The sequence below is a fragment of the Falco biarmicus genome, chromosome 8 (assembly GCF_023638135.1).
Source record: "Falco biarmicus isolate bFalBia1 chromosome 8, bFalBia1.pri, whole genome shotgun sequence".
Classification (NCBI taxonomy): domain Eukaryota; kingdom Metazoa; phylum Chordata; class Aves; order Falconiformes; family Falconidae; genus Falco; species Falco biarmicus.
This window is the reverse complement of record NC_079295.1, coordinates 44,605,153-44,632,821: the sequence shown is the minus strand read 5'-3', so window position 1 is coordinate 44,632,821 and position 27,669 is coordinate 44,605,153. Positions and strand designations below refer to the sequence as shown.

At 40.2% G+C, this 27,669-nt stretch overlaps 1 protein-coding gene across 18 annotated transcripts in view; it reads left to right on the top strand.

Moving 5' to 3' along the window:
- Positions 1 to 292: 292 nt before the first annotated feature.
- BAZ2B (bromodomain adjacent to zinc finger domain 2B) overlaps positions 293 to 27,669 on the top strand; it is a 156,436-nt gene continuing 129,059 nt past the window's right edge. For 12 of the 18 annotated variants that reach the window (XM_056348282.1, XM_056348295.1, XM_056348294.1 and 9 more), the window contains exon 1: positions 293 to 511. The gene's annotated coding sequence lies outside the window, so the exon portion shown is untranslated. Of the gene's footprint in view, positions 512 to 1,330; positions 1,719 to 27,669 lie in introns of those variants that run through there. The other 6 variants (XM_056348283.1, XM_056348286.1, XM_056348296.1 and 3 more) reach the window with 5 other exon arrangements.

Below are 27,669 nucleotides of genomic sequence, written 5' to 3'. Positions count from 1 at the left end.
ATTAAAAAACCGACGCAAGGCAGCCCCGCAGCCGCCTGGCGTTGTTCGAAACCACGAACCGCGGGCAACTTTCTCCGGACAGAACGGGGCTGCGCGGGGGGCTGCGGGCGCGCAGCTCGTTCCCCCGCTCCTCCTGCGGGCTGGTGGCTCTCTCGTTACCGGGGCCGGGGGGAGGGAGGCGACTCGGCCCCACCGCCCGCCTGCTCCACTGCCGGCAGCCGCCTGGCCGGGGAGCGCGGAGCGGGGCGGTGACGTCACCGCGGGCTGGCCGAGCCCCGCGAGCCCCGAGGCGGGACCGGCGCGGCCTGGCCGGGGGCACGGGGCGGCCGCCGTTGCGCCCGCCGCGCGCGCTCCCGCGCACACGCCCCCGCCCTCGCGCGCGCCCCCGCCCCCTCCCCGAGCTGCGTTAGACTCCGGAGAGCGTTGGGCTGGGGCGGCCCGCCGGCTCGCACCGCCCGGCCCGCCGCCGCCGCCGCCCGGGACGCAGGCAGCGCTCTGCCGAACTGCGGAGGTGAGTTGCGGCCGCCGCCCCGGGGGGGGGTTCGCCTCACGGACGGCGAGCTAACGCGTCAGGGCGGCGCGGGGCGCGGGGTGCCCCGCTGGGGCGGCGGGCCCCAGGCGGAGCGCTCCCCTGCCAGCGCGTATCGCCCCTTTGTTGTGGTGGGCCGGCCGCGTCTCCGGGCGCCAGCGCGGGTTCTGCCGCGGGGCCCTGCCCGGGCAGGGCTGCGGCCGGGGGCGGCGAGGCGCAGGGAAGCGGGCGGGACGGGACGGCCCGGCCCGGGTCCCACGCGATTTTAAACTTTCCTGGCGGCCGCGAGCCCGTCCCTTGGCCCGGCGGCGCCGGTCACGTCTCCGCTGGCGGCCGCCCGTAGCCTCCTGGGCGGCGCAGCGGCTGGCGGCGGCCGCCGGGACGGCTCTTTTGTGTGGCGCGGTGGGCTGCGCGCCGGCCCCCGGCCCCGCTCGGCCGGCGCTGCCCCGCGGCTCCGGCCGCCGTCGCTGCGCTCCCTGCGGCCCCGGGCAGGCGCGGCCCCACCGGCCGGTGCTGACTGGCCAGGCGTGCCGACCGGCAGCGCGCGGGCGCGGAGCGGCGTGAGGCGCCCGGCGGGGCCGCGCGGAGCGGCGGCGGCGGCGGCGGGGAGGGGGCGGCGGGGAGGGGGCCGCGGCGGCGGGAGCGCGCTCCGCCTCTCCACCCGCGTCTCCCGGGCTCCGCAACGGCAGCGCGGGCGCGCCTGCCTGCGCGGGGTGCGCTGGCGTGGGGCAGGAGCGGGCGCCGAGCCCCTCTGCCTTCATCTTTTGTGCGTGCCGCTTCCTTATAAAGAGAACAAGCAGCTGCAGCCCTGGGCCGAGTTGCTGAAATTCATCCCTTTGTGTATATTACAATATCCTCCATTTTTCTGCCCTCTAAACAACGAGCCTTTCGCCATCTTGGGTAAATTGTTATTCCCAAGTCTGTCCGTCTCTTTTCGGAGGGAATGAGTGGAAATCCCGAAAGTCCTTTTGGATGAGACTCAAAGTTTAGGAAATGTTACAGGGACGGACAGTGACGTCATGTAAAGTTTAAGGGGAATTTTTCCAAGAGCCTGTGCTTTCCCCCGGAATTCCTGATAACAACGTGCTGCAAACGGCGCGTGAAAGAGAAAGGTGCCTAGTTGAGCCTGCACGTTCAGGGAGTGTTAAGACCAACATGCTGCTTTAGCTGGCGTCTGGGTTTGTAACAGGTAGGGAAATAATCGTGCTTTTCGGTTATTGCTTCTCCCACCACCCCGCCTTTTTATTTTTTTTTTTTTAAATCCCCCCCCCCCCTTCGGCCCTTGGTATATAATACGTGATGCTTGCGTAGTTAAAAAACCCCCAACATTCCAAAGCTCTTACGTTAAATAACGAATCATCTGGAGATTTGCATTATTTTTGTTTATGGGAAGTAGTAATCTGACATGAAGTTTACATGGAACACTCGGTACAGACTCTTCCCTGAGGAATAAACAGTTTCAACTTGGGATAAGGAATGGAAATACACAGTTGTTCCGTTTTTAAGTGACAGATTTGGGGGACCTATTTGGAAGGAACAAATTTATTAAGCTATATTGTTAAAAGGTGCTGCTTGGAAAGTACCTATATGTGTATTACATGCGGTTTGGGTTATGTTCCAGATACTGTATAATGTAGGTGGCAAAACGTAGTTACTATGCTAAACACTTTCGAAAAAAAATATTTACAAATGTCTTTACCTCTGGCTACAGGCTTTGTGTCAGCTGTTGTGAAAAGGGAAACAGTAAAAGGTTCTGTTCTGTTAATTCTTAATTGCACTTTTTAAAAAAAAAATCTCCTAAGTTTTTCTGGTCACATGATACGACTTAGAGAAACATGGGGTACTTGATAAGGAGTAACTATTATAGATGAAGTTTTGCTTTTCCATTCTTTTTCCTTTACCTGTCTTACTTGCTGCATATTTACAATCACACTAACGAGAACATGAAACTGCCTGTATTTAATTTGCATTTTCTTTCTCTTCAGGGTTGGGAAAAACATTAACAATCGTTAACATAGATGGTAATAGGGATAGCTGTTAGTATGTCAAGACTTCTTGTTTCTTGTCAGTATTGAATGATGTACCTAAAGCGTTCTTTGGGGTTATGTTGGAACAAATGTCAGAGGCTTACCTTGAGGGGCGTGTGTGTGTGTGTTTTGATTTTTTTGTTTTGTTTTGTCTTTAAATGCATTAGAAATTGTGGTTGAACTGAGTATTTATTAGGTGTGTGGATATCAGGTAGAGGAAAATGTGCAAATAGTTGAAAGCATGTACAACAGATGGTTTTAAATTATACATGCAACAAAGGTCTAGAAGATTTGACAGATTATAAATGGTGAGCAACAGAGGGTAAGTGGTTTCAGAAAACGATCTCATACCTATAAAACTATGTACACATTTTTGTCATAATCCTACAAATCAATAAACTACGTAATATTAGGAAAATGGCAGCCAAGGTGATTTTTAAGTGTGTATGGAGGAAGCATTAGGAGTTGCTAAGGGATCTCTTCGATGTTAAAGAAATTTTGTATTTACTTCAAGCAGGGGGTATTTAATCATAGATGGTACCAATTCCTTGCAAGCAGTGGAGTATGTATGTCAGGTTGTGATAAAGTCCTTTGTATGGAGAGTAAAAAATGTTTCTTCAGAGGATCAGGCAGTTTTCCCTTTTCATTACTGACTTAAGTCTGTTCTGAGTAACGCAGAATAAGGTTTTGTGACTGAAGTGTATTGAAAATAAACTAGATTGTGGTACTGGTATTTCACATCCTAATTTTTTTTTTTTTTAACTGAACTGGGTTCCTTACCAAGTCAGTGTTGCCACGGAAGGTAATTGTTTTTAAGATTCGTTCTTGTGGAGTATTGTAGGTTGTCAATAACACTGTAAAATTATTTTAATAGTGTTGGGGGAAAGATAATACATACTTTGTAGCTTTTGGTGAGAAAAATCTTCATGAACATGGAATAAGATGCTTTGCATTTTCAAAAGATAAATTAGCAATATTTTTTATATGATGGATGGAATAAGCATTGGTTGACCACTGCGGTATATTTTTGTAATCTTTATACTGACCTTATGATAAGAAGAAAGGGCTGCAAGACTGACTTTTTTTGTCCTTTTGGGAGACACTGAAAACACAGATAAAGTAGTGGAAGTCTTTCTTTTTAGGTCCTGTTGCCCTTTTTCTCGTTTTCTTTGTTTGCGTGTTTATTGTAATACTGCAGCATAAAGGAGCAGATGTTTTGCAAAACATCCTGATGTGTGGCTTTTTCTTATGGGAGTGCATAACTTCCTTCTGATGCATCAACTTGACAGCTGGTTGATTTGATGGAACTGCTAAGAAGCCATTAGTGGTGTCATTGGATTGAAACAGAACAGTCACTCCCAGCTTGAACTGCAGTTGTTAACGTCTTTGTTGCTACTTCTCTGTTCCTACACAAGATGCGGAATATCACAATTGCAAAGAAAAGGAAGTTTGTGCTCTCTGTCTCCTTTCCCTGAATTAGGGAAAGGAGGCATTAGTACTTGAGTACTTCTAGTGTCATATTATTTTTGTAATGGAATGTTTGAGATCAAGAGATTTTAGCTACTGGGAGGTAGACTTAGCACAACCAAAAATGCAATTTGCTACACGCACCCGCCCTGACACAATAAGAGCATCCCACAGTTCAAATTGCTTCACTGTAATTCTGTCGTTCCCCCCCCCCAGGCCCTAATATAGGTATCTTTAACTAAAACTAAATAGCGGGGTCTTTTTTTGGGGTGTGTGTGTTTGTTTGGTGTAGGTTTTTTAATTTTATTTTTTTTTAACCAGCAAACTTTATTGTAATAGAAGATTACACAACAGTGATACTCATTTTTTCATCACTTAAATAATTCAGCCCAATGGAGATTCCCAAAGTCTACCAGTTTCCTCCCAAGTATCATTTGACTTCTGAGTTAATTTTGTTTTACTACAGTACATTCAGTAAGCTATGTCATACCATCAATTATAAATTAGTTTGTGATTATAAATTGCCATCAGAAGAAATGCTGACACGTGTGTCAACAGCAGCAGTGGGTTTGTGATTGTTGGGTAGTTTACAACGTCCTGAACGTTGATAAAATGTAGTAAGTATGTGCTGGTCAACATATTTTAAAGAAATTGGAAGTTTGTGGTGAAGATACCTGAATTTTGAGTTCTGCATAATGTGAAGATTATCTTCCCCACCACATCAAAGAAGAAAAAGAAATGTCCTCTTTGTGATGTGACATTTATGTTTTTTAATTTTTTTCAGTTATGCTGCTACATTTTTGCTTTAAAACTATTTTACTGTATTCTTTCTCTGTAATGGTAGAATTAAAGTGCATCTTGATTTTGAGTGAGTGGTAGAGGTTTGGAATTCTTCCCTGGTTACTTTTTACTGATCAGGAACAGAAACAAGGATACCGTGTTAGTAAGATTAGAGAAAATGGATCCTCCCCCACCCCAAATATGGCCTGCTTATTTAAAAAAAAAAAAAAAAGAGGAGGAGGGGGGAGTGAATAAAGCAACAAACCATTGGACAAGGAGTTCCCAGAAGGATTTGTGTAAGGAAAATAGTAGGTTCACATCAATTTTTTTTGTGTGTGTTTCTTAATACTTTTATGAAGGTGAGAATGTATTAGTTTTACTGTTACACAGATGAAGACTCTGATGCATGGAAGGATTTAGTCTTTTACCTACATGGCAAGAAGTTGGTGGTAGGGGTAGAAAGAAAAACTGACTTTAATCTGTTGTGTGTTGTGTAGATGTTGCCTTGAAAACTGAAATGGGTGTTTGTTGTTCTGCAGCGAGTAATGCTACACCAGTAGCTGAGTTCAGTGCATATAGTCATTAAAAGAAATTGGGACCGTGTTTTCACCCAGCCTGTACAGAAGGGCCAAGCAAGATGCAGTACTTTTCTGTTACTGTGTTTCATAATTGTACAATTTTTAATTTAAAAAAAAATGTAGAACATTTAATTCAATTGACACACAGTGTCATGTATTGGCTGTGCTAAGTTCTTGCTTACTCTTTTATCCCTTTACTGCCCTAAATTTACAGTTGTATAATGTCATAGTCTTGAACTATTCCTTAAAAAAAGAAAATCAAATATAGTTTTTAAAGTCTGATACAGAGGTTCTCTTGAGATTTAAATGGAAATAAAATAAAAACTTAGTAATTTTACAGTATTATTTGGAATTTTGGGGTTTTTTTGGGGGGGGAAATAAATTGTGATTTATTTTATTGCAATATTAGCATTCACCAGGTGAAAGAAACACCCTCAGAGAATGAGAAAGCCTTACGTTTGTTTCAGCTTTTTAATGTAGAAACAAGGGAAGGAGTATACAGAGTGTTCCTCTGCTTAGTTTAACAGAATTTTATGCATTTGATGAAATTCCTAATACTAGTTTTTGCACTGAAGTGAAGTTTTTTCCAGGTCGGTTAGGAAAACAAATATCAAATTACACATTTTTTTAAAACCTTACGTAGTGACAGATGATTTCTCAGACATAATCTGCAGTAGTATGGACTTACTGACAAGCCCAACACGTCTTTTTGTGTGTGTTTTATTCTTTCAGAAGGATGATGCCTGTTGCCATTAATGTAGAATCTCTCTCTTCGCCTTCCTACTTACATTGAGCAGGGCCTCCTATATGTCTTGTTTTCTGTGTGTAAAGGACATAAGACTCTTTTCACTTGATGTAGGTCAGGCATTGTGAAGAGCTGAATGGGTTAAGCCTTGGTAGTTTGCAATAAGAGATTGCAGAGATTTTTCTAGCCCCTGAGGGAGGAATCTTACAAAACCTTAAAATTCAAACTACTAAAAATGTAAAGGCACCATCTGAAAAATTGGTCTACCTGATAGACTGTTTATATTAGTCATGGTCCCATTGAAATCAATGGGACTACTGAATATGAAGACTTGTCTCGCATAATGTTTGCAGTATAAAACCTTGGAAAAGAAGGTAAGTTTAGAAACAATGCAGTGATAGTCAGTGTCATCTTTTTGGAGCATCACACAGAACTTACTTCTGCTCTGGAATTGTCGGAAGGGATAATGAGGAATTTATATGTTTGGATAATGGAAAACCCTACTGGTGTCTTCTTGGAAATTACAGGAAGTGTAAGCTAAATTTTCTTCAGAATATTTATTAAATACAGTGATTTAAAGTCACAAAATACTCTGCGTAGCTGTTCTTGAGCTTGAATCTCAGTTGTGAGACTGTTGGACAAGAAGCTAAAACTTTAGAAATCTTCCAAGGGAGTATTTTTTCCTTCACTTTGAATACATAGCTAACTTTTTTGGATTGTGACCCTATTTATTAATCTATTTTTATTAATTCATGTTTTTCTAACATTGAAAGATTCTTCAATAAGCAATGCATCGCATATTAGAACAGTGGTGTGTGGTATCTAAATATAATCTGCAAGTAAACCCACAACCCCGTCTTCAGCCCTCCGTCTTTTCTTGTACAAAAGAAAACCAGTTTGATGAAAATGGTTGCAGTGGTCAGTCAGTTGCATAGGGACATGATTGTGTGGATTTTGACCCATTTTCTGTTCCTATACTTCTCCACAAGCATGTACTCATTAATCAAAGACACTGTACTCCTGCTGAGGGCAGAGAGGTTCATCAAATTGGCAGCCAGTTTGGTGTAAAGAACAGCGTACTGAAGCTCTTAACCTGCTAGGACATAAATAAATCTAAGGTCTTTGTATGCAAACCCTGGAGGTTAATACTGTATAATTCAATGTCCTGTCTTTGTTTTTATGATTGATGTTTTTAAGTGTTTGAAGCAAGCCTTCAAGCAGGTCAGGGCTGACCATCTGATTGGCTGAAGCAAAAAAGCGTTAGCTTGGCAAGAGGGGCTTTTGTGTATGCTGCTGAGTGTATTTTCAGTCTTTTTTTAGATTTATTTTTTTGGCTGGGAGATCATTGTTATATTGCCTGAGCTGTTACAGGAAAGTTCCAGAGATTGACAACCCCTGCTGTGCTAATGGACTTAGTGCGTAAAACACCGATGGTGGATGGTGTGGTCCTATTTGTTCTGAAGCTATTTGTATCCTTAACAGAATAACATGTAGAACAATCAAAAACTACTGGGATTTCCCTGTAGAAATAGTGCTGGGATTTGGCTTTAAAATGAATTGGTTGCATTTTCATAATTTAAGAACAGCTAGTTACAGCAGGCACATAGTCATTTGCAAGCTATTATAAACCATTCTACTCACACATGGAAGGCTGTGCTTGAGCATTATTTTTTTTTTTTTAATTGATCTACCTGCATTTGAAATCTGGTCACTGCAGCCGCAGATGCCTTTCATTTTAGCTGTGCTTGCATCATAGAGCAGCCTCGGTATTAAATATTTAATTTTAACTAAATACTGAATAAAATGATAAACTGTGAACTTAAAAAAAAAAACCTGTAAGAGAGCGCAGAGACATACATCTTAAATACAATATGTTGTTATGTAAACCAGACTAAAAAAGCAACGTCAGCCAACCTTGGTAGTCCTTTGGTAGCTTTTTTTGTTCTCAGTAAGAAGTCTTTGTTAGATTTAGCCAAGGTTACCTTTCTAAAGCTGTAGTTGCTGAAATTTGTGGTTTTCATGCATTTGATGCCAGTGATTTCGGACGAAAACCCAGAAGTATAATGTGATTACATTGCGCAAAATGATGGTGTAGTAAAACAGTAGTAAGCACAGTCTTGCTATTACATGGAAAAAATAATGGATATATTAGAAATGATGGTACTCTTACATGGACAAGCTTATCTGTTGTCATAATGTGAAAAATACATACTTAGAAATATTGATTAGTAATATATGTAAGCTGTGTTAGTAAAGTTGATCTTCCCCCTCGTACCCTTTCAGTTTTGCTTTCCAGGTTAGAAATCAAGTGAGGCATTTCCATTAGTTTATGAACTTAGTTTGATAACTTTTCTGTATCTTTGCTTGTCCTAGTAACTGGAATTTGTAAACGGACAACTATACTTTTGACTATAAAACTCATTTTTCTGAACATCCTTATTTCCTTTGGAACATTAAGGAAGGTTCACTACTGTGTTAGAGCCAGTGAGTTAAAAATATCAGGCATACATGCCTGAAAGAGAGTCTAGTTTATCAAGCTCTATCAGTTGATTTAATAAAAGATACTAGCACTCCCTACAGCTGTTGTCTTTTCTAAATAATTACAGCAAATTTAAAAAGTCTAAACTGTAAGAAATGCAAACCTGTGTTTTTCTATTTCAGCTCTGATCATTTTTCATCCTTGGAGTTACCCTTAAGCACCTCACTAGTTCTTACCAGTGTTGATGGAAGAGCTGGATCAGAGAATAGTTGAGAATTCAGCTGTGTGGTTTAGGAGAAAAGTGAGGCAGGAGAGAAGAATGCTCAATAGTTAGGTCATTTGGGGACCCAACTTCTATGACAGCTGTAATGCCAGAAACAAATTATTTATAGCACGGTTGTAGGAGCTTTCAAGGCTAGGAGAATTGCTCTGGTTTCATTACATGCCTAGTTCTAGTATTAGAAAAAATATGAGTTGCCATTTGGGCTCTTTCAGGGAAATTACCTTAAGTGGGATTCCAAAGAAGCAAATGGATGCTTTTCTTCCCGCCCCCCGCCCCCCTCCTTCCCCCCATCCCCCCGCCCCGAAACACTGTTTGGGAATAGTCTACTTAGTAGTCATTAACAATCTGACAACAGCAGACAGTGATTATATTGACATGGTGAAAAAAATTCAGACCATGTTAAAAAACTACTGTTCCTGAAGAAAGTCTGAGAAATGGGAAGAAAGTTGAGATCCAAAGTCTTAAAGATGGAAAGATGTAGATTATTGCAAAAAAATCCCAGTAATACATTCCAATAATTCTTTATCTTTTTGAAAATGTAGTAGAGAAAGCACTCCAATTTAGCCATACCTTGAATGTGTCTGATAAAGATTTGGAGGATAGGGTTTAAGTGGAGTGGGTGGGTGTTTGTACGCATAACAAGGATGTCACAAACTACTGAGTCTTTGGATGGCATACTGGGGGCCTTCCATTTGGCAAGTTTGGGTTTTGTTTTTTTTTTCTTTTTTTCTCTTCTCCTAACTTTCTGATAGCTACCAAATAAAAATAATATTAAAGGGTTTGTATAGTTTACTTGTTACTTAATGCATGTAGGGGTGTTTGGAGAAGTAAATTTTAGAAAAGAGCCTTAAGGAAAGAATATATTCCTAAAATGACAACAAACTGTTACTGAAGATCCTTTATTGTTTGGCATTTAACTGATACTAGCACTAAATTCTTCTGCAGTTGTCACCTTTTTTTTCTTCTCTTGAAGTGCTTTTCAAGCCTTATTTCCCCTCCTTAAGGCTTCAATGTATAGCAAGTTGTCCTCCTTGAACCAAACGTATTTTTGAACAAGAGTGGGAAGTATTGATTCCATAGTTGAGCATTGTCCAGAGGGTTAGTTTTGAAGTAGTTTTTTACGACTGTGTGAAGGAGTGTATTTGTCAAGCAAAGGTATATTCAGAGGGCATGCGGAGAAGGAAGGAACTTGCTGTCACTTATTTTAGGGTAAAATTAATGTTAAGTGCACTAGTAAGTGAAGTCAGTTATAAAATGCCCCTTTTTCTCCTGGTATGAGGAAGTAAAAGGAACAGATTATGTGAGGTGATTTCCCTTTTGTTTGTATGTGATAAAGATATAGAGGAGCTTGGAATACTTACCTGTTTTTTTGAGAGATGTTTTTCTATGTGTCAAGCTGTTTTTGATTATCATTGAAGTAAATTTATACTCTTTTGACTCTTGCAGATCCGGAAAATTTTCAGTGTTAACAATTATGATATTAAGGATGTACAGCATATTGCAAAGTTTTTGTTGATAGAAGTGTTTTATACAGCGTACCATTTAAATATAGCCTACAGTCTTTTTGCAGTCAGGGAAATTAATTTTGTATTTTGCGACATCCATTAATAGTTCAAAGACTTCAGGCATGTGGGGGGGCAATCACTTTTTTTATTTCTTTGCTTCTAAATGCTTAATGTATATAATTATTTTAGTTTTGGTATCTTGTGAAGAGCTTAAAATAAATACACAAGCAATCATCCTGGAATGATCTGTGTCATAGTCGTTGGTAAAGCTGAGCTACTTTTTTTTTTCTTCATACATAGACTTCAACAGAACTGGCCTGTATTCTATTAATTTTGTAAAACTTGGACTGGCAGAAGGGTTTATTATTTAATGTTTGTTGTCCCTGTTGCTTCCAGCAGCATAGGCAACAATATAGGTAATTTGAGTGCTAGAGTAGTTAGGTGATCTGTATAAATCTTTGTTTTCATTATATTATGTTCTTTATATACACAAATCTTGTTTTTCATTTGAGCCGCCCATTACAGTTGTCTTGTTTCCATAAATAATTTGAGGGATTCGTAACTCAATAAACAATTTGTAGTTTTCTGCAAAAGTTTGCTTGAATTGTAAAGAGCTATTTGTGTGCCAAGTTTAAAGTCTGGTTCTTTATAATAGTAATTTCAGGTGTTTTAAGAAAAAAATAATATGCTAATTTCTGGGGGAGACCCCGTGACGGAGAAGGTGATCCAGAAATAGTAAATCAAAATTCTTGGCCAAAACCAGCGCTGCAAGTTACAATAATGTTGTTTAGTGAGAACTGCTGATTGTACAAAGCAGTGACAAACACTTAAACACACACTTTTTTCAGAGGTGTCTCAGAAGAATGTTTGAGGTATACAGCGCTTGATGTTCAGAAGCAAAAGTTGCATTTTATCATGTTAGGATTTAGTCAGTCTGGAGATGCGCAGTGACCTCTGTTTACGTACAGCATTAGACCGATTGGTAGATAGTTCTTGTCAGCCTTTCTGTCAACAGAAATAAAGGAACAGTTCAGAGAAGTTACCTGTGTTATTTAGTGATGTTATTTATGAACTCAGAATGTCAAGGGTGGAAACGAAGAGTCATGTATTGTTTTGGATGTAGAGTGATCTAGTACTGTGTTGAAAGGTTTCTCTGGCTTTGTAAGGAGGAATAGTTGCTGGTATGACCGATTGTCAAATCCTTTTTCATTCATATTTTTTAATTCTTAAGTTTGTGATGGTTTACTTGGAGAGGAAGAAGTAGGATGACAAGTAAATGACTGGTACTTGTGGGTTGTTTGCCTGTCTTGCTAGCCATGAAAAGACATTCACAGGATCAGTTTTTGTCCATTTTTCAGGTCAAAACTATTAAGGCCTCAACTGTTCCCCTGAAAAAAGGGCATGACAGACCTCTCATTTTGTATTGCTTCAACTTCTTGAAAAGACAGTTATTTCTTTGGCAGTTATGGTGGTGATTGGTGTTGTCTAGCCTTGAGCCTGTTGGCTGTAACCTATTCCACTGCACTATCAGAATAAAAGTTAAGATACTACTTGTTTATTGAACATTCACAGTAATGTTTATGGACATAAAAATGTGAAACTGACTCAAAAAATGTTGCGTTATGTAGGCAGAGTGGTATCAGATTACTTCATGTTTATGCCCCATTTTGTAAGAAAATTTCACTTCCAGCATGAATTCACCAAATGCTTTATGTATTTTTGATTTACTGAAATTCTGACTTATTTATTAAGTTTTATTCTGAAAAGCAGCAACCACATGCAGATTAAAAGTAAGCTAAGACCTCATCCTAGTTATTGAACAGTGTTTACAAACAATGTACTTCAGATTCATGAGACACATTGATCTCTGCTACCGGGTAGCTTGTCTGTACAATGACATTCAGATTTTTTTGATGGCTTGGCTAAAATGCAGGAGATATATATATATATATATATATTTATTTTTTTTTTTCAGTAGGCTGTGATTTGAAAGACCATATAGGGCACAGGCTGAGTTTATCTGTTAACAAGAAAACCCTTTTATCATGGTGAAAAACCACCATGCTTATGAAAAGATCAAACTGAACTGGAAGAGTCTTGGGAAACTTAAGTGGCTGCATGAAATTAATCACTGATGAATTTGAAATAAGGCACATGGGGCAGAGGGAAGCAGGAAGAATAACATGGACTAAACATACACAGTGATGGGTTCTAAATTAATTACCAGCCATCAGGTAGAGAGATTGGAGTCATAATGCATAGTTCTGTTGAAAACATCAGTTCAGCAGCAGTCACAATGCAAGTTTGACAGGTTACTGGGAGACAGGAGAGAGAAAAAACCAGAAAATGTCTAGGACACTATATTAAGTCAGGTCACCCTGTCAAGTAGAATAAAAAGCAAATAAAAGTGAAAGGAAACATCAGTTTTGGAACACTTCCCATATGAGAAAAGAGTATATAGAAGTCTTCACATGGGGCTATGACCAAGTGCTATGAAGTCATGCTTGGAATAATAAAGTAAATAGAAAATTATTTTTTGGCATTTCAGATATGACTGAAATATAATATTGGAACTACAATAACACAGTGGAAGAAAACCCAGTAGCATGCTAACATAAAATACGAAGTAGTGCTTTTCAGTTGCTGCTGGGTTAAACTGTGGAATCATCCTTGGATGACAACACACTTAGAATGGTAAGATATATTAATGGAAGATGTGTTTTATCAGTGGCTTCTGAACATGGTGATTGAAATGCAGTGTTAGGTTTGTTAAGTCTTCATACTTCTGACTTCTGAGAGAAGGATATATACCTTTGTTCTTTCTCAAAATGTTTATTACTTGTGTGGATGAACATCTGTTCTGAAGTAGTTGCTGTTAGGGTTTTTTTGTTAATATTTAATGTTTTGTGTCATTGATAATTTGTGTAGATGGAGTAATAAGGATGCCAAAAATATAACAATTCTTCTAAGATTTAAATGAATATAGAGGTTTCTTCATGTGTTTCTGTGAGGGACTGAAAAGTAACCATCTTTGGTTTGTGTTTATTAACCACAGTTTTTTCAGTCATCACTGATTATCCTGTCCTTCGTTTTTTTTCCTTACTGAGCTCTTTTGGCATTGAGTTTGTTGATGTGCGTTCTGCCATTAACATAATGTAACAGAGAATAATTTTATGTACTGTAACATCAACCTTACAGATTTTTCCCCTATCTGTTTCCTTCCCTGTACTTGTGTGTGTATATTTCATTTTCAGGTATATAATGTGTGATATTTGTAAACTCAATCTTTACCCCACTCCTGCCATTTTTCTTCACCTTCTCTCCATCTCTAGGAAACCATTTATGATGAAGAGGATGGGTTTTTTTCTGCTTCTTGACTAAATTCTCCTAACACCATAGCTGATAAGATGAGCCTCATACGTTTCAAAAATAGTCTGGATCTCAAATATTGTCAAAATTGGAAGGGGAGAGTTGAAGATAGCACATTCCATACCTAGTTCTTAGTCCTAATATATATATTTTCTATGTATAAGAAACAGTCTTGAACTAACTGCATGTTGCAGTGTCACTTTAATATTAAGTATGTGTAATCCTCTCTCAGGCTAGCTGGAAACATTGGCTGGGGGTGGGGTGGGTGGAGGAAGATCATTGTAGGCCTTAACCTATTGTTGTTTTCAGCAGAGTGAAAAACAAACCAGAAATTCTGGGATCAAAGGAGAAGAACATTCAGAAGGAAAAGCTGCCCAGGAAATGGCAGAGTTAAAGAATAATGCATAGAGCAAAGGAATCCCTTGCATTTTGCCGTATTTTACCGGCAGAGACATTATTAAAGTTTGGTCCGATCAGCACCCTCATTCTGTTCTCTCTTGAGACAGCGGGCGGCCAAGTGTAATGACTGGGTAGTACCTACTGAGAATATTTATTTATTTATTCTCTGCAGCTTGTGGCAGTTCAGGGCTAGCTGCTCAGGAAGAAAAAGAGGAAAGAAACCAAGCTATTTCTGTTCTAAAATGAGCTTGGGACAGTCTCATTTATTATGGTGCCAGATATGCAGGGAGCAAATAAATGACAACTGTGTATGTCAGTATATTTGTGTGTCCTTACATAGGAAGGGAGAAGATAGAAGAAGGATTTTGCTGCATGATGAAGAATTTTCATACTGTGCAGATTCTTTTATAAATACTTCAGATTATTACTTCTGTGGTTTTCACAGACTGTTTTTTGACTTCTAGTACAGGGCTTCTAATGATGTAATTCATGTTTATTTGCATTTTTGAGTTCAGAGGTAATTTTTTCTTTTTTTCCCCTCTTTTTTTATCCTTTCTGTTTGTTTTGGTGAAATAGCACTTCTACCCTTAGCTGTTGTTTATCCTTTTTATTTTATTAGTTTTTCATAATACTGTATCAGTTGCCATGGGATCAAAAGCATAACTGGAGAACCAGCAGCCAGCAGCTGGACTGTCTTGACCTGGTTTCTCCTTCTCTTCTCTTCAAAAGAGTTGTTTTAGAGAGGGGAGGATAAATACTTAAATTACTCTGGCAACTTGAGCTTTACCTTTTTATGACTTCTCTGATTTGGAAAAAAAAAGCACTTGAGAATGGGGTTTTTGTTACGGACTTGAGGAACAGGCCATGAGTAGTCAGATTAATGTGTCAGTAGAAGATAGGACTTGAAGAACTCCTTCATTTTTTGATTTGACAAGTGATTTCAGGATTTGATACATAAATATATTGTCTTAAATTGTGTATGTTTCCATTGAATACTGAAAAGGAACAATTTGAACATAGTGCATGTTTTCATAGATGCGTTTTAGTCACTGATTTAGTAGATGTTTTAGTAAATGATTTAGTAAAATTTCAGCCATGGACTAAATTCTTATATGCCTCACCTGTTAATCCTAGACTAATTTTAATAATTCCTAAAGTCCTGACTACATTGTTCTATTGTAGATTTTTTTTTTTAAATTATTTCTCTTGTTTAAGAGGACATTTTGAAGCTATAGACTGAGTCACTTGTATAGTTGTTATTATATTTGAATATTTCTCTGGTGACTGGAACTGCTGCTTCAGTTTTAGAAAGTTTATTAAAGCTCTGGATAGTGTGTAGGTGTTTGTGTAGTAGCATATATAAACATTTAAATATTTGGACCACAGAATTGCAAAATGCAACGTTTTCAGCGTGTGCATAATGTGTATCATAGCTAAGATGTAACAATTCACATATTAAGGGTAGAAATTAAGGCACATAGTAAAAAAATAACTAGAAAATCCAGTTCTACTGTAAACTTTGAATTCTGAATTTGCTTTACAAGTGTTAAAGTCCCCAAGCCATCTGAAACAATGTTGGAGGTGCTGGCATGAAATTTTTCAACAGAAGAGAATTTTGAGCAAGGCTTTGCAGCATGTTGTTAGAACTGTGTTTAAAAAGAGGTTTTAATCTTTATGTACAAGCAGCACTTTTTTTTTTTTTTCTTGGATGTATTTTAAATATGTTTTTATGAGCTTTCTGAAAAGGTCTTCTGTGTTGACCAGAATTTTACGAATGGAAGTAATGTGAAACTACTGGTTTAACATAAGGTGCATAAATAGGTTAGTTCCTTGGCCAGTACAAGTTCATTCTTTTCATTGGGAAAAAATTATGATAGCAGTGTGGTAAACAACAAAACTGTTACATAAAAAGTACTGATTTCTTGTGAATTATGATCTAAAAAAAAAAAGGCAAACCTCGGCAGGTGTCAACTCAGAGTATGGTGTTGGTATTATTATATTAAAAGGAAATGAAAAATGTCCTGTCCTAAAGATTTCACACAGTATTGTGAGTAAATGGCAGTTAAACTTGAGCTAATGTGTTTGGCTGGAGTAATGAATAAAGATGTTGAAACTACTGCTGTCCTGTGGGGCTTACAGTAGTTGAGGCATAAGAGTTTGCATCTGGTTTAGAGAAGACCTGCTGTAACTTGTACATAAAAAAAGGCTAAAAGAGGCCACCTGCTACATACAGTTCTCAGCTTGTTTACCTTTTGGATCACCCCTGAGAGAAGATTAAAAGCACATCAGAAACTCGTGTAAACATGTTACTTGGTTTTTATCTCTTTTTGAGTATAGCAGGTAACCTATCAGTGCTATCGATGTGAACAACATAGTACTAATAAGCAGAGTATTTGGTGGAGTAATTGCTCTCTGAAATACAGCTTTTAAAAGAATATCTTAGAATTATACTTGGCGATGACATCACTCCAAATAGTGTACAACATTATTTTGTAACACAGAAGCCAGAGTGCATTAATTGCCACAAAAGACTTAACTGTTAGGATTGGCCATTCCATACATGGATATACTGCGTTTAACTTTCATTACAAGAATAAAAGAAATAGCGCTGCTAGGAATTTGAAAGTTTGTATGTTACAGATGGGTAATATTCTAAAGTGTTGAAATACATTTTGCTCAAGTGCAACAAAGCTTTTAGTTTGTTTGCTTTCTTAAGAGGAAGGTTTGTGACTTTGATATAACAATGATATTTTTAGAGGAACTTCTTGGATTGTAGTTACTTACAAGGAAGTGTCTTATTTTGGTTAGGCTAAATTAAACAAGTTCAGCCTGCTCATGAGCTTAAGTTTATCTCCAATTCATATATAGTGTGAAAATGAAGGCCTCCAGTTTGTTGGATATGTTTATTCTCTGAATGGAATGTATCCAGTTGAAGTAAACGTTATCTACTTCAGAGAACTGTTAAGTGAAAATGAGCAGATCCGTGTGCTTATTAATATACTGGGTAAACATTGCTTATAAACCTTGATTCAACAAGAAGGTATGCATTTATTCCCAGATTGTGTTTCACTAAAGTAGATAAACTAGTGAAGGTGCCCATGGGACCTGCCGCTTGTGAGCAGAGAAGGACTGCTGGGGGATGTGGTTGGAGGCCAACCTGGGCACAGTGATCACAAAACCACAGAGAGTGATTCTTGGAGAAGTAAGGAGGGGCCAACAGAACTGCCACCTGGGGCACCCAGAGGGCAGGCTCTGGCCAGAGTCCCTTGGGCAGCAGTCCCGACGGGCCCAGGGCTCCGGGAAGGCTGGGCATCCTCCGGGAAGGAAAGCTGAAAGGCACAGGAACAGGCCTGCACGGCCCTGAGTGCATAAGGATGAGCTGGTGGGGGGAGACGACCAGCCTGGCTGAACAGAGAGCTTTGGCTGCAACTGGGAAAAGGAGAGCTTACAACCTTGGAAAGAAAGGGCAGGCAACTCAGAAGAGCTGCAAGGATGTCATGATGTCACGCAGGGAGAAAATTAGAAGGGCCAAAGCCCAACTAGAACTTAATCTGACTACTGCCACAAAAGACAATAGAAAGTGTTTCTATAAATGCATTAACAACAAACCGAGGGCGAAGGAGCCTCTCTGTAAATGCATTAGCAACAAATGGAGGGCTAAGGAGTCTCTCCATCCTTTACTGGATGTGGGGGAAACATAGTGACAAAGGACGAGGACAAAGCTGAGGTGCTTCATGCCTTCTTTGCTTCAGCCTTTAACAGTAAGACCAGTTGCTCTCCAGGTACCGAGTCCCCTGTGCTGGAAGACCAGGGCGGGGGGTACCGTGAGGCACCCACAGTCCAAGGGCAATGGTCAGCGTAGCAACCTGCTACACCACTGAGACACACCCGAGTCTGTGGGGCCGGATGGATCCACCCAAGGGTGCTGAGGCAGCTGGTGGCTGCGCGCCCCAAGCTGTTCCCCATCCCTGATCAGCAGCCCTGGCTTGCCGGGGAGGTCCCAGCTGACGGGGGCGGCGGGGTTAGCCAGTGTGCCGCTCATGTACAAGGAGGGCAGGAAGGAGGATCCGGGGAGCTGCAGGCCTGTCGGGCTGACCTGGGTGCCAGGGAAGGTTATGGAGCAGGTCATCCTGAGTGCCGTCACATGGCACATGCAGGACAGCCAGGTGATCAGGCCCAGCCAGCACGCATTTCTGAAAGGCAGGTCCTGCTTGACAAACCCGAGTCCTATGACAAGGTGACCCACTCTAGTGGGTGAGGGAAAGGCTGTGGGTGTTGTTTACATAGGCTTTAATAAAGTCTTCGACACCAGCTGCCACTGCATTCCTCTGGAGAAACTGGCTGTGCATGGCATGGGTGCGCTCTGCGCTGGGTGACAAACTGGCTGACGGCTGAACCCAAAGAGTGGTGGTGGATGGGGTTTACATCCTGCTGGTGCTGGGCACACGTGGTGTTCGCCAGGGCTCAGTGCTGGGGCCGGTGCTGTTCGGTATCTTTATCAGTGATCTGGGTGAGGGGATCGAGTGCAGCCTCAGTAAGTTTTCAGATGACTCTAAGCTGGATGGGACTGCGGATGTGCTGGAGGGCTCTGCAGAGGGGTCTGGGTAGGCTGGACCGATGGGCCGAGGCCAACGGTATGAGATTCACCAGGGCTGTGCGCCAGGTCCTGCATTGGGGTCACACCAACTCCCCACAACACTACAGGCTGGGGGAGGGGGGCTAGAAAGCTGCCTGCCAGGAAAGGACCAGGGGGTGATGGCTGATGGCCGGCTGAACATGAGCCGGCAGCATGCCCAGTGGCCAACAGCATCCCAGCTTGTGTCAGAAACAGTGTGGCCAGCAGGACCAGGGCAGCGGTGATGGTTCCCCTGTACTCGGCACTGGTGAGGCCCCACCACCTTGAATCCTGGCTTCAGTATTGGGCCGCCTCCCCCGCAAGAAGGACACTGAGGTGCTGGAGCATGTCCAGAGAAAACGGGGCATGAGCCTGATGGGGGGAGCTGGGGGGTTCAGCCTGGAGAGGAGGGGGCTCAGGGGGGCCCTGATCGCTCCCTACAGCTCCCTGGAAGGGGGCTGCAGCCAGGGGGGTCGGGCTCTGCTCCCAGGTAACAAGCGACAGGACCAGAGGGAACGGCCTCAAGTGCACTGGGGCAGGGTCAGACTGGGCACTGGGGAACATTTCTTCATGGAAAGGGTGGTCAGGCACTGGGACAGGCTGCCCAGGGACATGATGGAGTCAACGTCCCTGGGGGTATTTAAAAGACGTGTAGCTGTGGTGCTGAGGGACATGGTTTAGTGGTGGGCTTGGCAGTGTTAGATTAATGGTTGAACTCAGTGATCTTAAGGGCCTTTTCCAGCTGAAGTGATCGGTTCTGTGGTTCTGTTAAGGTGCATGTTTCCTTGTCACTTGCATTCCTTCAGTTGGGGCCTGTATCTGCTGGAAAAATATTTAAGCATCACATGTATCTGTAGTGACCCCACTACACAAGTTTACCATTACATGTAGGGCATGTATCATAACTCAGATGCAGTTAAATTAAGTAAATACATATTAATCCTGAATAGATCTAAGTGTGCCTGCATTCATAAATAGGTATTGACCTATTGCCATTTAAAGGAGCTTATCATGTAAAATTGTTTTGTAGAGTCTCAACTTTAATTTAGTTGGTGGCTGGGCGCTTTTAATGATTTCTTTAGTAACATTAATGCTATTTTAATACCTTTTAGTAATTTGGTTTCTTTTTTCTCTTCAAAACCTAAGTATATATGCTTTTTTTAATAAAAAATTATTTACCAGATTTCAGCTGTCTTCTCATCTCATTGATACTTTCTTTACTATGAAAAATGTTTTACCCCACTTCCTCTTAATCAAGTAGTCAGAAGAATGTAGGCTGTAAAAAACCTTGGCTGTTTTTCTCTGGAAGATTCCAAGTTTTTGCACTTCTGTTTTTTAAACATAACTACTTTTTCTAGACATAATGGTTAGAGAAAGAAGGGAAGTTTTATGTGGCTGCTGATCCAGTATGATACACTTTTCAATATGGTAGTGTTCTGTACTTAAAAGTTTAGCTTTGGTGCATGTACACTATTCACATCGTGATGATGTGAGGTAACAACTAAAAAGCTGCCTGTGATGTACAAAATGGCATTAGTTAAAATGAAATATGCTTTCGAATACTGATTCTACATAATGCAGGGTTTTGAGTCTCCTTAAATAGTTATTGTCATGGACCCAGAGCCTTGTTAGTGTCGGAGCTGCAGATTAACTTGTATTCACATGCTTGATTATAAACAGAGCTTGAACTCAGTGTTTATGAAATGGTACAAGTAATGTCTGATAAAACTCAACTGCTTCCGTGATGCTTCTGTTACTCTTAATTATGCATATAGAAGGTTACATTATGGCTTGTTCTCTTTTGAGTACCTGTTGTCAACAGATGTAAAATCCTACTGTGTCTGTTCACCTGTTTGTCCATGTGCCTGTCTGTTTCATGCAGTACCTCTTGTTTGCTGTTCATTTTTAGTCATAATTGAAGCTAGGCTAGACATTCAAAGTTCTACAGTTTTTTGGGAAAATCAGTCGCTGTATTGAAGAAGATGCACAGATTAGACCTGCCAGTTGAGGAAATGGTAGGCAGTATTAGTATTACTTCACCCCTGCCCCAAGCAGTTTTCAGACTCCTCAGTGTGTGCGCACTGTCCAGCAAGTGTATCTCTGCTGTCATTACTGTGCTTGCCAGGTGGGTTGTTGCAGTGGACTTGTGTTTCCCAGAGAAGATCTGGTTTATGGCAGTAGGAAAACGCAAGGATTCATCACAGGAATACTGCTCACAGGAGAATTTTTTTCTGCCATCTCAAAAGTAGCATGTACATAAGGAAACCTGTAGTAAAAAACTCCTGCATGGTACCTTCTTACATGTGTTCAGCGCATAATAGAATGTGGACACTGGATGCTAAAGTTTACTTTTTGATTTAAAATATGTTTTCAGAATAAAATTGGTATGATTTCAATTAGAAAATGTTGGTCACTTTTAAAGTGACATGGATAGAATGATGTTAACGTATGTAACTACAAGCAGTAAGAAATCCAATTATTTCTGTTAGTGAAAATACCTTAGAATCATTCCCATGTTCACATGTAAGTATTTCTTACCGAGGGTGCAGATATGGTAATGCAAGTCATTCATATTTGTTGTTATCTTTTCATTCCAGTATTACATGAGAGAACAAACATTTGCATTGATGTGTGAAATCAAAACTTGCCTTTATGAAACACATGCACATAATATACAGTGTTCCAGAGCTCTCGTTTTAGTTGGGGATTTTTCAGAGCCAAAATCTGTGTGCTTAACAGTGTCCTGTGAAACAGATTGTGCACATGGTTAGATTATGGGCAGCTGACTGCAGTTTCATCAATAAAAGCAGGACTTGCTATTTTATTTGGTCAAATGTAAACGAAAACCATAGGGTTTTGAAAAGTACAGTGATTTTTTTTTTTTTAAAGCAAGTGAAGGCTTGGGTTTTTTTCTTTTTTTTTTTTTTTTAAATACTTTGGACTGGATTTCAACTATGCAGTAGACAATACCTGATTCACTTCCATATTGTAAACTGTAAACTAGACTAACAAGAGTATGACCTGTTTGTCAGATATTAAAAAGCCTACACAAATGGCTACTTTATTGTAATATAAATCACGCTGGTTCATGCATGTGGCAATAATTAACTTCTGTTGATGTTAGAAAAGAAGTCATATCATTGCTGAAAAACTGGTTTCAGTATGCTTTGACTTAGCTAACAGAAGTTAGGTGCCATTAGACTGGTAGAAATTTAACTAATTTTGAACAGCAGAAGTGTAAGACTACAAATTTTAAAGGGCTTGGAGCAGCTTTGTTATTTAAACAAGACATTCAAGTTGTGTTCTGTCGTCATCGCCCCCCTCCCTTTTTGTTTTAAATGGAATATTTTGCATATAGCAACTAATGACATAATCAGAAATTGCATCTTTTAAACTTTAAGAGTGTGGTCTCAGAATGATTGATTTTCAACTTCCCTGTTGCTTGCTTTCCTGGTTAGTTTTTATAGGCCATCAAGAAGCAGTCAGGGAGCAGGTTAGCAGGAGTGTGTAGATCGCAAACTGAAAGCAAGTGTGCTAAGTTTTATAACAAATGTGTATCTTGACCATCTTTCTTTCTAAAGAAAAAGTAGTTTGTTAATAAATCTATTCCAGAGTGGATTATTAATAAATGGCTTTAATGTTTTTTGTCTGAGATACTCAGATATTATTTGATACTTAGCAGTTTCTAAATACTGCCCTTAGAATTTCTGTTGATACTCCTATTAGGTGTGCTTTGCACTCCATTAGTAGGAGAGTTAAATTGGTGCTAAATAGTGGTGGATGTTTCATTCTTTAGCTCAAGATCCAGCCTTTTAGGAAATGAAAAGGGAATGATACTCTGTTAAGACACACTTGATATATATTTGGACTTTGGCTAGCTTGTGGCCTCTTGCCCCATCATGCCCTGCAGTAGTCCCTTCCACTCAGGTTTTGGTGCCCTTTCTTTCACTCACTTCATTCACTGAGCAGAAAACTTTCTTCTACAGTTTCCTAAGTTGCCTTGTCAACCTTCGTCTTAGCAGAAGTCTGAGTCAAAACTGTGTTCTTACCCTGAACCTGAAAACCAGATCAGAATAAAGTACTTGCAAGCTTAGTTTTGCCCAGAATGTGTAGGGAAGCAGAAGGAAAATAACCTGAAACACAAAGCTATAGTTACTTTCAATAGGTAGCCATGAATAAAGTCTTCAGGCTTGCAGTAATTCTTGCTGCTGTTTACCATCACTGTCAGAGGTCATGCCACTGCTATTGTACTAGAATGATGCTAGGATAATGCATTTAATATATATGAATGGTTTGAAGTAAGAAATTTATGACTACCACTAGTTCCTTATTTCTAGAGTCTTTATTTTCTGCGTGTGTAATTCACTGTGGCCAAGATTTACGTCATCACTTCAGCAAGACGTGGCTCATAGGAAAGGAGAAAGAGGAGTACAGAAAAAAACACTGGCACTCCTAGCAGCAATGTGCATCACTCCTACCTAATTCTTGATTTTCTTTTAACTAGTAGGAGGTTACACTGTTAGCTAACTTTGAGCTTCCAACTTCCAGTGATGTCTTGTAGTCTGTTTTGGTGCTGCAGTGCTGTCAGTATTTTTTGTTCATTAATATCATGGAACTGTGTTTTCCAGTAGTACAGAGAAATGTCTGTGTGCAGTTTCTGTTTCTTTGAACTAGTTATCATAATTCTTTCTGCCATAAGAATATTTGTATTTTAGAATGTTTTGGTGACTTGTTTAAATTGATTTTATGTCAGAATGGTGCTGGGAGCACATGCAGAGTCATAAGTTTTGACCAGAAGAGTAGAATATTGCTACGGTCTTGACGTAAAGTATTCTAAAATTCTGAGGTCTTTTAAATTTCATTGGAGTAAGATGCATGAGGATTAAATACAGTCTACCCAATGTGTTCTTTAAAAAGATAACTTCTTTTGTTCTGCTATTTCTTAGTTTGTACTGTTTTGACAGTTAAAGCACAATGTCCTGAGAGGGGAGGAGGCGGCCTTCTTCAAAGTGCGCCTTAAGGAAATTGATGCATGGAAAGTACAAAATGGCTTTTCTTGTCCTGCTGTTATATCGTGTTACATCATGTTATGAGAGAACATCGACACACGTGAGCTTAGTAACTGTGTGATAAACTGTGAGTACAGTGAAACGTTGACTGTTACAGGTTAAACTTCAGTTCTTTTTGTTGTTCTTCCTCAGAATAATAAAAATGTTGTAAGTTGACAGAATGGAGCTACAGACAAGAAAGTTGTGTCTTTGTTTAGGCGTGGGTAAAGTTGAATGGAGATGATTGTTGGTTTTCAGGGAAAAACAAAGGAGCTAATTTTAATACAAGAAAAATCAACCCTTCTCCCTATCTCCTCACATTTTGGGTAAGGAAGAACTCGGCAATGTAAATACATGCAGTAAGCCATCAAAGGCAGAACTGAAGAACTTGCTACTAAGCTTATAATAAAGCAATTACCAAGTCCAACTAAATGTAAATCACTTGTACCTGCCTTTTTTCCTTAACCAGGCATTACAGAGCCATGGTATAAGTGACCCTATTGGCATAAACTAAAACAGTACTTATTTTCTCTTTGAGAGAAGGAAAATGCTTTCTTCTTACTGGGAATATAGTTGTGGCATAACTGTCAGTGCTCCTGTAGTGTGTATGACTCGTTCATCTGACTGCTGTCTTGTGTCTGGTTGGTGGCTTTCTCAGTGCCTGTATTCTGCATGCTACCAGGGAGCAACGTGACTTCTCTGTTACAGAATTTTGTGTGGTAGTCTCAGTTGGAGGGTCTGTTTTGCCTTTTAAGCTTCATGGAAGTGAACTTTCTGTAGTGGGTTGTTTAGGAAGCTCTGTGGAACAGACTTCACACACCAATGTGTGGGTTTTTTTTAATTTTTTCTTCAGGTAACATGTCTTACACCTGTACTTATCATGTGACACGATAAATCAGCTAGGTATGCCTGTCATATGGCTCACGCCATGTGTTTTGACAGTGAGGGATAAACAACCAAAGATTAGTACTGTTGTTTTTCTGTGAAGTGATGTAGGCTTTTATATTTGCACGTTGACCAATTTGAAGCCTTTTATTGTTCAAGTGTAATATGTTACTTTAAAGTCACTGTTTGATAAAATATGTTCGTTAGTTTAATTTCTTTGTGGCTGTAATGCTACCTTTTAATAATCACACTCCATTTCTGGAAATATGAAAACATAAAGGGTAATAAGTAAACATAGTATGATTTTGAAAATCAGGAAGATTTTTCCCTTTGTTCTTTGCCATGATAAGATACAGTTTACCAACTTAAGTGCCTTTTGTTGGTAAGGCAGTAAACTTCAGAAACTAAACAAGTAACTTAATAAATAAACCTGTAATAACAAACCCCATTTTGGTTGTTTCGAAAAGTAATGCTGCCTTCACTATACATCTAGGAAACATACTGTGTGATCCATTATCTTGTAATTTTCACTGTGGTTAATGAGAGCATTGTTCTAATCTAAATTTAGTAGAGTGATACAAACCTATAAAGTTTATTACAAGGGTTTTAATTGAAATCAAGTATTTTGCTAAGCACTGTTAAATGAGAATGGAATATTTGAACCACAGATGGGATATTTTGTTATCACAGCTCCTTCATATCTTGATACATTTTCCTAACATATTGCTGCTAGTTATCTTAATAGTACTAGGTATTTGTTAATCACATCTCCCAGTACAAGGCTGTGTAACTCAGATTTGAGTATGTGCTGCTTCTGTAGTAGCATAAAAGCAGCATACTACATAATTGTCAAGGACAGAATTGAAGCGTATGCATTGTGAAATACAGGTGAGGGAATGTGATATTGCTGTCTAAGGACTATGTGATATGAAAAATAAATGTTACTCTGATCAGCTTTGTATGACAGATGCCAGTGCAGGAGCCTGTGATTGTTATCTTGGAAGAAGAAGCAAGAGCTGTGAACTGTAGGTATTTGGCCTACTGAAGGGGGTGTGTTTGTGTTTGAACGTTGTATTATGCTGACTTGGTTTGTGGATAGATGGAGACTGTTAGTTCCAGTGTGCAAAACATTCTAGTGCCTAAAAGTGTTACACATTTGTGTTTGAAGAAGATAGTGTTACCTTGGGCAAGAGTGAATTCAAATTCCAATAGACGGTTGTTCCCTAACAAATATTTGTAGGTAAAAGCTATCTCCATTTCTATAATAGTCTTATTGTTAAATCTATTATTGTTTTTTCTGACGTGCCTATGAAATATATGTATTGATAAATAGTATGATCTTAGCATTGTGCAAGATTGTTTTTCTGGAAGTGGTTTTGTTCTTGGGTTCTGGTAGTCCTCTGCTGAGTAAGCTTTCAGATGCATTACACAGGCCTCCCCCCTAATTTCCATTTGTGACTTCTGTTTTATGAAACTGTTATGTCCTACTAGCTTCAGGTGATGTAATTTCTTATGTATTTAATATCAAAAAATAATTTTTTACATGTATCACGAGAACATTTACAAATAACTGTAAAAAGTACTTGTGTTTGTCTCAAAAATACTACTTCTGCATTAGGTCTGAATTAATTCTTCAGTGTCACAATATGGGTGGTCCTTTTCTCCCACGGTATCTCAGGCTCTAAATGGCAGGTGATTGGTAAGGTGGATTTACAGTAGTATCAGGAAAGAAAATCCTTCCCTGTGGGGCTGGTGAGATATTGGGAGAGGCTGCCCAGAGCAGCTGTGGGTGCCCCATCCCTGGCAGTGCTCCAGGCCAGGCTGGATGGGGAGCAGCCTGGGCGGGAAGCGGGGGGGTTGTCCCTGCCTGGGGCAGGGAGTTGGAACGACAGACCATTCTGTGATTCTATGAATGATTCAATGAGATACTTGCTAGTGTGTCAGAAAACCATGTATGTAAGAATTTATTTCCATGTCTGGTTAATTTTTAGGAGTAGGAGATAAAATATATTTGCCAGTTGGATTAATTGGTTTTGCTAACAGGCAGGGCAGTGTTTTTGTCATTGATGTGAAAATATAGAGAGACAAGATCTGATGCAAAGGATGTTTATATGTAGCTATACTGGATAACTGGTTAATTTCAATTTCATTTGGTTAAAGTGCTTTATCTTGCCAGCTCATGATTACTTTTATGAGAGGAGACAGGCTGTTTCTGTTTGTCACATCAGAGGGAGCCCAGCTTTCAGAGTTTAAAGATCAAACTACTTTCTTTTAAGGACCCGGGAATAAGTTTACATGGAAAGAAGTAGCTTCTTACAGTTTTCAGAATAGGGCTTGGTATTTGCTTTGTGTACCCAATATAATTTAATTGGGAATCAAACCTGTATTTCACACCTCCTCATAGCGTATTGTTTAAATGAGATTTCAGTGCTGGAGAATTAATAAAAGTAACTTACTGCCCTTTTAAATATGATGTCTCAGTTTTGTGCTGGCTGTGATAGTAAACTCATGCCTAATAAAGGTTCCTGTGTCAGTGGTGAGAATTTGCAGAAATTAATCAAAGAATCCCAGAGTGGTCGAGGTTGGAAGGGACCTCTGGAGATTGCACAAGGATTGCATCCAGATGGGTTTTGAATGTCTCTGCAGAAGGAGACTCCACAGCCTCTCTGGGCAGCCTGTTCCAGTGCTCTGTCACCCTCAAAGTGAAGAAGTTCTTCCTCATATTCAGGAATTTCCTGTGTTGGAGTTTGTGGCCTTTCCTCCTTGTCCTATCGATGGGCACCACTGAAAAGAGCCTGGCCCTGTCCTCTTGGCACTCACCATTAAGATACTTGTAGACATTGATAAGCTGCCCTCTCAACCGTCTCTTCTCCAGGCTGAACAGCCCCAGCTCTCTCAGCCTTTCCTTGTAAGGGAGATGGTCCAGTCCCCTTATCTTCATAGCCCTCCAGTCCCCTTAT